Source organism: Protopterus annectens, chromosome 7.part0, assembly GCF_019279795.1.
Source record: "Protopterus annectens isolate FY-2018-M chromosome 7.part0, PAN1.0, whole genome shotgun sequence".
Classification (NCBI taxonomy): Eukaryota; Metazoa; Chordata; order Ceratodontiformes; family Protopteridae; genus Protopterus; species Protopterus annectens.
The window spans coordinates 678,711,195-678,723,758 of NC_056739.1; positions in this window are offsets into that span (position 1 = coordinate 678,711,195).

Genomic DNA, 12,564 nt, shown 5'->3' on the forward strand with positions numbered 1-12,564 from the left:
AAAATAATTTTTTTTTTACCTCGATCTCCGAAGTTTAAGCATAGCGCAGCACCGCAAAATGTGCTGCGCTTTAAAAACCAGAAAACCAAAAATTAAAAGCCACAAATAGGGGTTTTATTGAAAATATCAATTTTCCATGCAAGTGAATGGCAGGCTAAAGACAACATGGCTACTGAGTAGAGGTTGCTAAGAGGGGAATCTCAGTCTAAGAGATGTAACCAAGCATTAGTAGACAATCCTATGCAAATGAGGGTAAGGATAGTGAATCCCAATTTTACATGGCTAATGAGCAAAGTCTGTGGAGTGTAATAGTAGGATAAGGGGAGTATCAGAGTAGAAGATAGGTGACATCACGAGGGGGGTATGTATGAAAGAATGTAAGCTCATTGGAGCAGAGTGGCATGTGTTTGCTGTCAGTTACTCATCACTGGAAGAGGTGTGTCAACAGATATCCTAGCTAAAGCCAAGAAATTGAAGGTGTATGCCATGGATAACACTAAAGATTCTTGTTGAAGTGCGTGCAATGTGTTTGCGTGTGGATGCGCGCCTGTATATCCGAGTAAGACTGTGTGCGCGCGTTTAAGCCGGAGTAAGTATGTGTAAGGTTGTTGAAATGTGTGTAAGTGTGTTTGCACCTGCGTGCGTGCGTTTAAGCAGGAGTCAGCAAGTGTAAGGCCGTGTAAGCATGTGTGCACGCATGTGAGCGTGTTTGTGCTTGTTTGCGCGGCGCTGCCCCCTGTGGAAACAGAAAGGGAAAAGGAAGCACAAGAAATAGTATGAAGTTAACCAAGGGGAGCTAGCAGAGCTAGCAGGTGAAAACAATCAGAATCAGGCAATTACACAGGCAATACAGTAGCCCAGCCCAGCCCAGCACTTAAAACTCTGCAAACAACTTTCCACCATGTTTTCCTCAGAGACAGTGCAACACCGCAGTAAACTAAGAGAAGTGAAAACTTAAAAAGCTTTACTGAGACAAAGAAATGTTGCTGTTATAAGGTGACATATGCAACATGCTGAGGGTGGTGACAATGCGAATGCTGCTGAGCAACCCACAGTGAGGAGATGGAGAAGAGTGTACATTCCTAGGGTAACCTACGAGGGGCTACATGAGCTGGACATAGTGGAGCGCTATAGAGTGGACAGAGACCTCATGCAGCAAATTGTTGAGCTGTGCAGGCCACGCCTCATAGACAGAACCAACAGAGGGGAACCCATCCCAGTGGAATCCAAGGTATGTGTTGGCCTAAGAATACTAGCAACAGGTACCTTCCAGAGGCCAACTGGTGATATGATGGGGATTTCACAGGCATCAGCATCCAGGGTACTGCACCAGTTCTTGAATGCCATGTCAGCACATGTCAGTGATCATGTATATTTCCCCAATTCCCATGAGGTATTGGCCAGCAATATGCATCTTTTCCAGCAAATAGCAGAATACCCTGAGGTAGTGGGTGCAATAGACTGCATGCACATATGCATCAAACACCAGCCGGTGAGCGGGGTAGGGCCTACTTTAACCGCAAGGGCTTCCCCTCCATCAACTGCCAGGTCATGTGTGATAACAAGGGTATAATACTAAATGTGTGTGATGGCTGCCCTGGAATCTACCATGATTCCCATATCTGGAATCTGACACAGCTGTACCAGACATTTGCCAATGGGGACATCCCTCAAGGTCACCTAGTGGGGGATGCTGGATATGCACTGGAGCCGTGGCTGATGACACCCATCAGAAATGCACACACACCTGAACAGGAACACCATAATGAGGCACACTCGCAAACACGAAATGTAATTGAGCGTGTGTTTGGGCTGCTCAAGTCACGGTTCTGGTGCCTGGACACATCTGGTGGAGCCTTGCAGTACTCACCAACTACATGTACCCAAATTGTCATGGTATGTGCTATGCTACATAATATGATCCTGTGAAAACAGCTGCAGCAGGAGCAGCATAGGGCTGGGCCAAACAGCCCCCCACCATTGCCAAGGCCATCACAGGCAGAGCGTGACTCGGAGGAATAACCTGAGCCTGCCCCAGTAGGCAGAAGGTGGCATGCCCAGTATGCTTTGGCCTTGGCAAAGACGCAACACATAGCACATACACTGGCTCAGTAGGAACCCTGGAAATGATACCGCTCTCTGACTTGCACATATAGTAAAAGGGATGCCTAACTTGACACTACCTGTTTTCAAACATGTATAGGGAGTGTACTATGTGCATCCGACATAGGCAGCCCTGCAGCACCACCTGAGGCATGATTGCCATGTGTTAAGCAATATAAAGCAGTGCTAAACAGCTTTTACCACTATCTAGTATATGTAAACAAAATTGCACACACTAACTAGCACAACTTTGGGCAATGTTGAGCAATATTGGGCAACGTTCAGCAAAGTTGGTTAACGTTGAGCAATGTTGGGCAAGTTCGGTCAAAGTTGCGCATAGTTGAGCAAAAGCAGGTAAACATGCTCATATTTGCTTTACTGTTCCTTAAGCAGTCTGGTCTGCCCAGTATGAAAATATAAAGCAGTGATAGTCCTCGAACCCAGGATACTGTGCACTATAGTCACAGTACTGAACCACTAAACCATGACAGCATTTTACTGGTTGGCCTGTATGAAGAAATATTGATAGGTCTATGCAAAGTGTCTCATGGAAACCCTGCAGGCACAGCATAATCCCTGTCGAGTTATGACACAAAGGTGAGCCCTGCAGTAAAAATACAACTTGATTTTCAACGCAGATATAGTATAAATGTTAATATTGGGCATGTTCATAGGTTCATAGGTTCATACTAGGCTATCTCCCTTTAGTATGGGGAACTATACCCATTATTTTGCTGTGCCTCTGTCGAGCAGTGACAAATCCCTGGGGTATATCTGCGATCTCCCATCCATTGGTCAAGATTTCTCTTGAACAAGGCCAGCGAGGTGCTCTGCCTCACATATACCGGGATTTTATTCCACAGCATAGGGAGTCTTTGGGTGATGAATCTATCCCTCCAGCACGCCCTATTAAATAGTGTCGAGGTTTAAGTCTCTCGCCCCTTGTGCTCTGGCGGATCTAGATTTTTGAGGTGAAGCATATTCATCAAATCTGGGTTTGACATGGCCTTGAAGGTTAGGCAAAGGTCACCTCTGAGCTGAATAGAGCTGGAGTTCTTTCAGTCGGGCAGCATAGGACAGATGTTTGAGACTCTTTATCCTTTTGGTGAGGAACTTTTGTGGCCTCTCCAGCTGCTGCAAGTGTCGGGTCAGATACATTCAATGGGGCATTGTACTCAATCATTGGTCTGATGAGTGATGAGTATAGGGAGACTATGACCTCCTTGATCTAGATGAGAATCCCTTCATGATAAGGTGGGCAATGTAGAAGGTCTTCCTAACTACTTTAGCTACATGGGTGTCGAATGACAGACTACTATCAACCTGGGTCCCCAGGTCCCTGATAACTTCTTCTGTGCTCAGTGGATTGCCACCTATTTGGTAGCTAGGGGTAACCTTGTTTTTCCCGAAGGGTATGACTATGCATTTTTGGCATTTAACTAGGCCATGGCTCTGGCACCAGTTATCCGTTTCTGTGAGACCCTTCTGAAGGATATCTGTGTCAGATGTGTTTTCTACTATAGCGCCCAGTTTGCAGTCATCTGCAAACTTTGTCAGCCATAACCCTCCTGTGTTTGCTTGTACTTGGAAAAGTAGATGCCAAACAAGAGGCCCAGGACTGAGCCCTGTGGTACACCACTTGTGACAGGCTTTAGTCTGACATGGCGCCAGCAACTCTGACCCTGTGGGTTCTGTCACTCAGCCAGTTTGCAACCCATCTTGTGATGTATGGTTTAACATTTAAGCTGATGAGTTTTTCAATGATACCCGAGTGGGGTATTGTATCGAAGGCCTTCGCCAGATCGAGGTAGGCTATATGGACTGCCTTTCCCTCATCAATGGCTTTGGTGACTGTTTCAAAAGTCAACCAAGTTTAGAAGGCATGATCTGCCTTTGACAAAGCCAAACTGGGATGGATCCAAAGTCTGCAAATTCCCATGTCTTTATTTATGAGGTCCATTATGATCCTCTCCATGGCTTTGCAGATAAGGCTTGTCAAGCTAATGGGCCGGTTTCCAGGGTCGGTGGAGGCACCGCTTTGTGAAGTGGGACCACAGTTGCAGTATCCAGAGGTAAGACTATGATTAAACAGCTGTCCTAGTTGTGGGTTTAATTCCTCGTTGAGTTCATGGAGCACACAGCCGGGGACACCATCAGGTCCCATGGATGCTGTGTTTTTGCTTTGGAGAGCAGTTCTCACTTGGGCGTTGGAGATGTTTGGGGGCTGCAAAGATATCTCTCCTTTGGGGAGGGGAGAAGTTTGCACTGAACCTGTCAGCCAGTATGTTGGCAATGTCTGTTGGATCAGTAATCTTCACATCATTTTGAACTAGTTCTGAGCATATCTGGGAGTTTCCTCCCAGGTTTCTAACATAGCTAACACACGTTAACAAATGTAGTAGACTTCAGACAGCAACATACTGAAAGGTCACACTGGGCATGCTCACGCATGAATAAATGAGACAAATGTCAGGCAACAAAATACTGAAAGGCCAAACTGGGCATGCTCGCACACTTAGGCCATGTCTGAGTACAGCAGTGTTCCACACATATCTGGCAGTTGCATGTGTTAACCCAGGAACCTCTCACTATTCACCAATCCTGCCTTGTGCACACAGTTATATGACAACAGACACATATATAATATATTGGAACCCTGTCATAATCAAATATGCACTACAGATACATAGGTTGTTCATAGAAAGTGGGAAAGCAAAGAAAATAAAAAAACTGCAATCAGTATCATCAATAAACAATGTGCACTCCAAACATAATCATAGGTTCATAGGTTCATATGTTGATACTAGGCTATCTGCTCTAGGGCATTTATAAGCCTAGCCAGAGTGTGTTTGGCTTTCACCACCCATTTAGATTAGTAGACTGTGCCTTTGAATAGTAGGTCACAGAAGATAGCCCATTTACGGTTAGTTTGTTGTGCCTCTGTCTAGCAGGGATCCAGAAGAGATCCCAGGGGTAAACTTATGATCTCCCATCCACTCGTCATGATTTCTCTTGGAGAGGTTCAGTGTGGGGCTCTGCCTAACTTCGACTGGGATTTTGTTCCAGAGTGAGGGGAGCCTCTGGGATATGAATCAGTCTCTACAGCATGTCCTATTAATTTCTGTGCTGAGGTTTAAGTCCCTGGAGCGTGTAGCTCTAAGGGATTTGGATTTCCTGAGGTGGAGCATGTCCATTAATTCTGGGTTGGACATGGCTTTATACGTCAGGCACAGATCACCTCTGAGTAGGCGGTAAGCAACTGAGTAGAACTGAAGTTTCTTTAGCCAAACTGCGTAGGGCATCTGTTTGAGTCCTGTGATCCTCTTGGTGAGGTACTTTTGGGGTCTTTCCAGTTGCTGCAGGTGTCGGGTAAGGTACATCCCAAATGGGGCATTGTATTCAATTATGGGCCTGATGAGTGATGAGTAGAGGTGCACAATGACCTCTCTTGAGCTAGATGTGAAACCTTTCATGATAAGGTGGGCTATATAGAAGGTCTTTCTAACCACTTTGACAACGTGATTGTCAAAGGATAGATTACTGTCTGCTTGGGTCCCCAAATCCCCAATTACTTCTTCCGTACTTAATGGATTACTACCTATGTGGTAATTTGTGGGCACTTTGTTTTTCCCAAAGGGGATGACTTTGCATTTTTTGGCATTTAGCTTTAGGCCATGGCTCTGGCACCAGTTATCCATCTCTGTGAGACCCTTTTGGAGGATGCTTGTGTCAGCCGGAGAGTCGATTATGGCACCCAGTTTGGAGTCATCTGCGAACTTGGTCAGCCATAGTCCTCCCATGTTAGCCTGTACCTCAGAGAAATATATACCGAACAAGAGAGGTCCCAGGACTGAGCCTTGTGGGACGCCACTTGTAACTGGTTTAGAGTCTGGCATGGCACCTGAAATTCTGACCATGTGGGTGCTATCCGTGAGCCAGTTTGCAACCCATCTTGTGACATATGGGTTGGTATTCAAGCTGCTCAGCTTATTTATGATGCCCGAGTGGGGTATTCTGTTGAAGGCTTTTGCGAGGTCCAGGTAGGCTGTGTGAACTACCTTCCCTTTGTCTATGGTCCATGTAACTGTTTCAAAGAAGTCAACCAGGTTCAAGAGGCAAGATCTGCCCTTAACAAAGCCGAATTGGGTAGGATCCAGTGTCTGGAGGTTCCCAATGTCTTTGTTTATGAGTTCCATGATGATACGCTCCATAGCTTTGCAAACCAGGCTAGTCAGGCTTATAGGGCAATAGTTTCCATGGTCCGTTGTGGCACCACCTTTGTGGAGTGGGACCACTGTTGCTGTACGGCATTCCTTGGGTACATATCCTGTAGTAAGGCTGAGATTTAACAGTGACTTTATGTGAGGGTTAAGTTCTTCTTGAAGCTCATGTAAGATGCAGCCTGGGACACCGTTCAGTCCCATTGATGCTGTGTTTTTTGCTTTGGAGAGGGCAGCTCTCACCTGTTCATCTGTGATGTCAGGGAGGCTACACTCTGTTGGGATGGACATTTGCTCTTTTGGGAGGTGGGGGGGAGAAATTTGCACTGAACCTGTTTGCCAGGATGTTGGCAATGTCTGTGGGTTCAGTGTATTTTTTGTCATTTTGCACTTACTCAGAGCATATCTGGGAGTTGCCACCCAGGTTCCTGACATAACTAAAGAAGGCCTTGTGATTGTCTTTAGTGTCTTGTGCATTTTTTCTTTCGAAGCTGGCCTTAGATGATTTTATGAGGGATCGTAGCTTCTTGCTAGTACTGATCAGAGATGCCTTCCCTTTTTGGGATTTTGCTCTATCATGTAGTAGCTTCCTCCTTTTGTTGGATAGCTTATTTATGGCCTGGGTCCACCAGACAGGTCTCCTGCCTTTGGAGGAGTCAGTCTTGGTTTTATTTGGGATAGCACGATCCATGCATTCCTGTAGGTGTCCATAGAATGCGTTCGTAAAGGATTCTGCAGTTTGAGCCGTATATTCCACTGGCCCGGGGGCTTTGAAGGATACCACCTCGGTTTTGAGAAGTGTGAAGTTTGCTTTTGAGAAGTTCTTCACCGAGGTGACCTTGACTGGGGGTGGGGACGGGATATGGATATCCAGTGAGATTAATTTATGGTCTGACCTTACCAATGAGGGGTATACCTCTGGTGTGGAACATAGAGTCCCCATGTTGGTGATGACCAGGTCCAATATGTTTTCCCTTCTTGTGGGGATGGTGACCAGTTGTCCCATAGCATTTGAGTTTACAAATTCTAGGAACCATTGGGCGAGGGTGTTGGGGCTTGAGTAGTATTCCCAGTCAATGTTTGGGTAGTTGAAGTCACCCAATATAATGGTGTTTGGAGAGACCTTCATATTCTCCAGTGTTCTCAGGAAAGCCTAGTGGGGTTCCTGAGTTTGGGAGGGTGGTCTGTAACAGGCTACAAACTGAAAGGCAGTTTTGCCCACTGTTAGTTGCACATGGATGGTCGCCGATGCTTTGTGCAGTGCTACTAACCTGGAGGTGTGGGTATCATTGATGTATATGGATACTCCCCCTCCTTTTGTGGTTCGGTCTGAGTTTTGTGGCCGAAAAGCATGGTATGGAGTATAACCTGGTAATGCTGGGGTGCTTTCAGGAGGCTTGAACCAGGTTTCTGTTACTGCACAGCTATCGATATTCTCCATACTGAGGAGAGCCTTGAGTGTGTGCATTTTGAGGTTTAGACTTCTGGCATTGAGCAGCATTACCCTTAGTTTCTTTTTCCTTGTATTGTCTATGGAGTTGGGTTTGTCTTTTGAGCCTTGCCTAAAAAAGGCACTATGGGGGTGGCAAGAGCCTTAGCCAGTATTCAAAAGCTCAGGGGTGGCAAGTGCAAGCCTTCCCTAGCGAAGCAACGTGGCTTGTCGAGCATGTCATCCCAGGCTGACAGATACTGGATCCCCTTTGAATGACACCAATACTTTAGCCAATTGTGAAAATTGATCATTTTGTCTTTATACTGTGGCACCATTCTTGGTGAGGGTAAGATGCTACTCAAGGTCAGGGTCATACCGGCCTGGGCTACATGATCAGAGAGCTCCTCTATGTCTCTTTTCATGTAGTCCAGGGAGGTACGTCTCAGGTCATTCACACCAGCATGGACAATGACTGAGTCATATTTGTACTTGCTTTGGAGTGACCTGAGTGCATGTGTTATGTGGCAGATCTTGGCACCCGACAGACATCTTACAGTGACCTTCTCCTTGTTCAGCCAGGTGAGTGGGACATCAGTGTGTCTGACAATAGAGTCACCTATTACAAGTGTATTAGGTGTGTTGTTTAGCCTTAAGGGCAGTGACTGTGTGGCACACTGACTTTGTGAACTATGTGATACATGGGTATTGTTGTGGGGTAGCAGTTGTTTGGGTGTCTGCTTTGGAGGTCTCTGCTGCTTAGGCAGATTTTTATTTAGAGCCTCTGAGTATGTTTATGTGTGTTTATGTGTTTGGTTTGCTGTTGCTATAGGTCTATATAAGACTGGATTTGTGGTGTGTGTGGTTACCTTCTCCTCCTGATAGACTGTGCCAGTCATGGGTTGAGAGAGCTCAGCCTCCAGTTTGGCTATATTGTTGCATCTCTCTCATATATTTGAGTTTGTTGGGAGGAGGAGAGGGTTGTCTGTGTGCATAAGGCAGTTGTAACATTGCCTCAAAATTCCCATATTCACCAGTTGGACTGGAGAGTACAAACAAAACTGACCTTTGGACATGTCAGGATATTATGATGAAATACATTTTGACTGATCAAAAAGGATCAGTAGGGTGTTACGTGTTTAAAAGAGTATAAGTGGGGTTTAGTGTTTAAGTTTGTTGGTGTTTTGGAAAGATTATCTGCGAAGGAGTCCAGACAGAACCATGACACTTCCTTCAGCTATATCATAAATAGCAATGTACACTCATACATGTCCTGAGTCAGGGCCAACTGTAAATGACTGACAATGCCAACATCCTGTCAGACAGGCCCATACATACATACCCACCTCCCACTGACAAAAGGCCCTATCATCATACCAGGAGATATCACATTTAGAATAGATAAACGGCTCCTTCCAAATCTGAAAACATGGCATCAATTGGATTACATTGTTTCCCTATATGTGTCATAAGTGAACTGCAGAACAAACAGACCCTGCACCTGAACAGTCTGTTGAGCCTCACCCTGTCTACAGGATATGAAACTGTTGAATGGGTTACAGCAACATATGGCATACTCCACATGTGTTGGTGCACAACAGACCATGGGAACTATAGTCCTATAAGCCTATGAAGTCTGATGTGCAACGCCGTGGAGTCCATCATGATTGAAGTCATAAACAGAGCTATTGGAAGCCTATAAACACACAACCCTACCAACTTTGGTTTGGTCATGGGCAGATCATGGTTCCCAAACCTGCTAGATTGCTTGCAAGGCAGACACCCAGGACATACATCACTGAAATGAGCTATACACGTCCCACATAGACTTTGAATAGCCCTATTCCAACATGCCAGACACGTCGTATCCACAAAATCAACAACCCATGCATAAATATGTATTGTCATATGATGGATTGGCAAGTGGTCCACAGATAGATTACACAAGCTAAGAATTGTGGAGTCCTGTTCAAGCTGTTAACACCTGCTGTCCCCCATGGTGCAGTCCTGGGATTGCATAAAATAAAGTGCACACACATTACCATGTCTAGTCTGATGATGTCAGCATCCTACAAATATAGCAGGAGAAATGAAAACTCCTCGTAAAGCATATAGTGCGTCATGTTAAAGCGTATCGCTCCAGTATCATAACATAGTTAAGTAGGGGTTAGAATCCTGTAATTGCTGAATGTGTGTGTGGGGGGGTGTATGTTTGTGTGTGATATCCTTTGAGAGGAGTGCCCTTTTTGGAGACTAGGAAAACACCTTAAAAGTGGTATATACTTCTTTGGCAAGTCTGATGATGTCAGCATCCCACAAATACAGCAGTGGAAATAAAAACGCCCAGTAAAGCATATAGCGCGTTGTGTTAAAGTGTATTTTTCTAGTATCATAACATAGTTAGGTAGGGGGTTGAATCCTGCAATTGCTGAGTGTGTGTGTGTGTGTGTGTGTGTGTGTGTGTGTGTGTGTGTGTGTGTGTGTGTGTGTGTGTGTGTGTGACACTGTTGGTCAATGTGTTGTGGGTTTTGCTTTTACTACTGTATGATATATCAGTAAAACAACAGTATGTGCATTGCACACTTCAGGTATCTGTGTGGCAAATACATATATGTACATGTGACCTCAATTAGTTCATAGGTGTGAAGCCTGCTTTCTACATGAATACATCTGTTACCTTTGACAGACTGTGCTGCTGCTTCTCAGGCCTTAGTTCACATATATATGTTTGTGACAAGGCCAGCCAATGTAGTGATCTGTGGCCTAGGTCATCTGTGTCACACACACCCATGACAGTTCCTATAGAATAGTGTGAGTAAGGGTTCATGCCTGGGGTATATTTCAGACATGTTCAAACACAACAAAGTCTGTCAATAATGGACATTCATTATAGGTGTACAACAACTTTGTGGATATGCATACAGACCCCTTATTGCTTATGTGATACACCAAGGGACTTCAGAATACCTTTGGAAATGTGAATACCAAAGGACAGATGACATAACATGTGGCTGTATGTACACATCAGTACCCCTTCTACATGTTGTGGGCTACTACCTATGTGGTACTGTTGGGATACTATGTTTAGTAAATGTGGATGACTATGCTATAGTTGGCTTATAGCTGTACAGCATGGGTTGGACAACAGGTATCTGTCTGTATGATACCTTTGTGGAGGATAGGTGTCTCATCCGGAGAATGCATTGTAGGCCACTGTATGCATTACCAGATGTGGACAGACATATCCCTAGTGTGTTTGCTTGTACCTAAGAGGGCTACATGCCAAACAGGAGTGGTCCCAGGAATGGTTGGTGGTCAATACCACTGGTTACTGGTATAGTATCGTACCGGAAGGATCCAAATGCTACTGTTTCCTACAGCTGTGTGTCAGTTGTCAAGACATCATCTAACGATTGGTTATAGTCAGGCTGACAGATAGTAACAGTATAACCCACAGCATAGTGTCAAACCATGTCATACACACATGTGTACCCAAGTTAAAACATATGTGTAGTAAAATGCATACTGGCCACCAATAGAAACTATGAAGTGTTAACACTGTGTAATACAGGGCATGTCACCTTTCCCATGTGTCCACTATGAACGTACATGCAGGCAGTGCACCTCCACCATGTTCACAAATGTACACCTGCAAATCTGTACTGCACACATCACACACGTACTGTCCACTCACCAACACATGCTTCCAGAACTACACACATCAGCCAAGTGGCACATGGGTGGACAATACATTTTTGGAATTAACACTGGTGTAAACAATACTACATTGATAATCTTAGCTTTAATGCATCATGCCTGCTCAGATGTACCTACAAGGATATCATTACACTTTACTGTTGACAACATGCTAACATTGCTACACTGCTATTAAGTCACCCTGTGCATCAGCACCATGTTAGCCTTTTCCTGCATCAATGTTACAGATGACAGGAGGTGGCACAGTTTCATCATATGCACAGGGTGTGTTGTTGGTTTGCCAGAGCCCGACATTGACCTATCCAATCGACATGTATGTGTGTGTGTGTGTGTGTGTGTGTGTGTGTGTGAGGGACAACAGTACAGCATGGGTCAATGTTTATGTAATGTGTGTGTGTATGTGTTAGCTCTAGGTGTTTGGTTTATGTGTGTGTGTCTGCATGCACACAGTTCCACCATGTGGCTGCCAAATATGGGAGGTTGTGGGCCAGCCACAGACTGTACCTGCAAGGCTGTACAGATCACCGTCTCTGGCCATGGACACAGTACCTATGCCTGGCAGGGGTGCCACGGATAGCATCGGGTACTAATCCAGACTGGGTACTATCATCAGAGGCAGAGGGATGTCGACTGGACCCATGTCCCTGCTGGGACTGGCCAGAGCCGCATGCACGTGGTCTTCTAGGACAGTCTATTGACAGCCCAGCCCCAACATTGCTGGGGCTGGTACTGCCACTACGGGAGTGGCTGTGACTTGTGTCATCCCTGATGACTGCCAGCTGATGATGTTGCTGGCATACGTCCACGTTGATGTCTCAGCCGTCCTGCACTGTCCTGGCACATGGACATGACATTGGGGAGGACATCTAATGTCTCCCCCCAACGTCTATCATTGACCTCGGTGTAATTACGGATGGCACCGGCAAGGTCACGGATACTGTCATTGATAGCGGTGTTATGGGCCCTCTGCACCCTTAGTCCCTGTCTGGTGTACCGTTCCATACATGCCTGTGCCTGCATTACAGCCCGGAACATACCTGAGGTTGTAAGACCTGTGGGGGCACATCTGCCAGGGGCATTATGACCAGCAGTGCT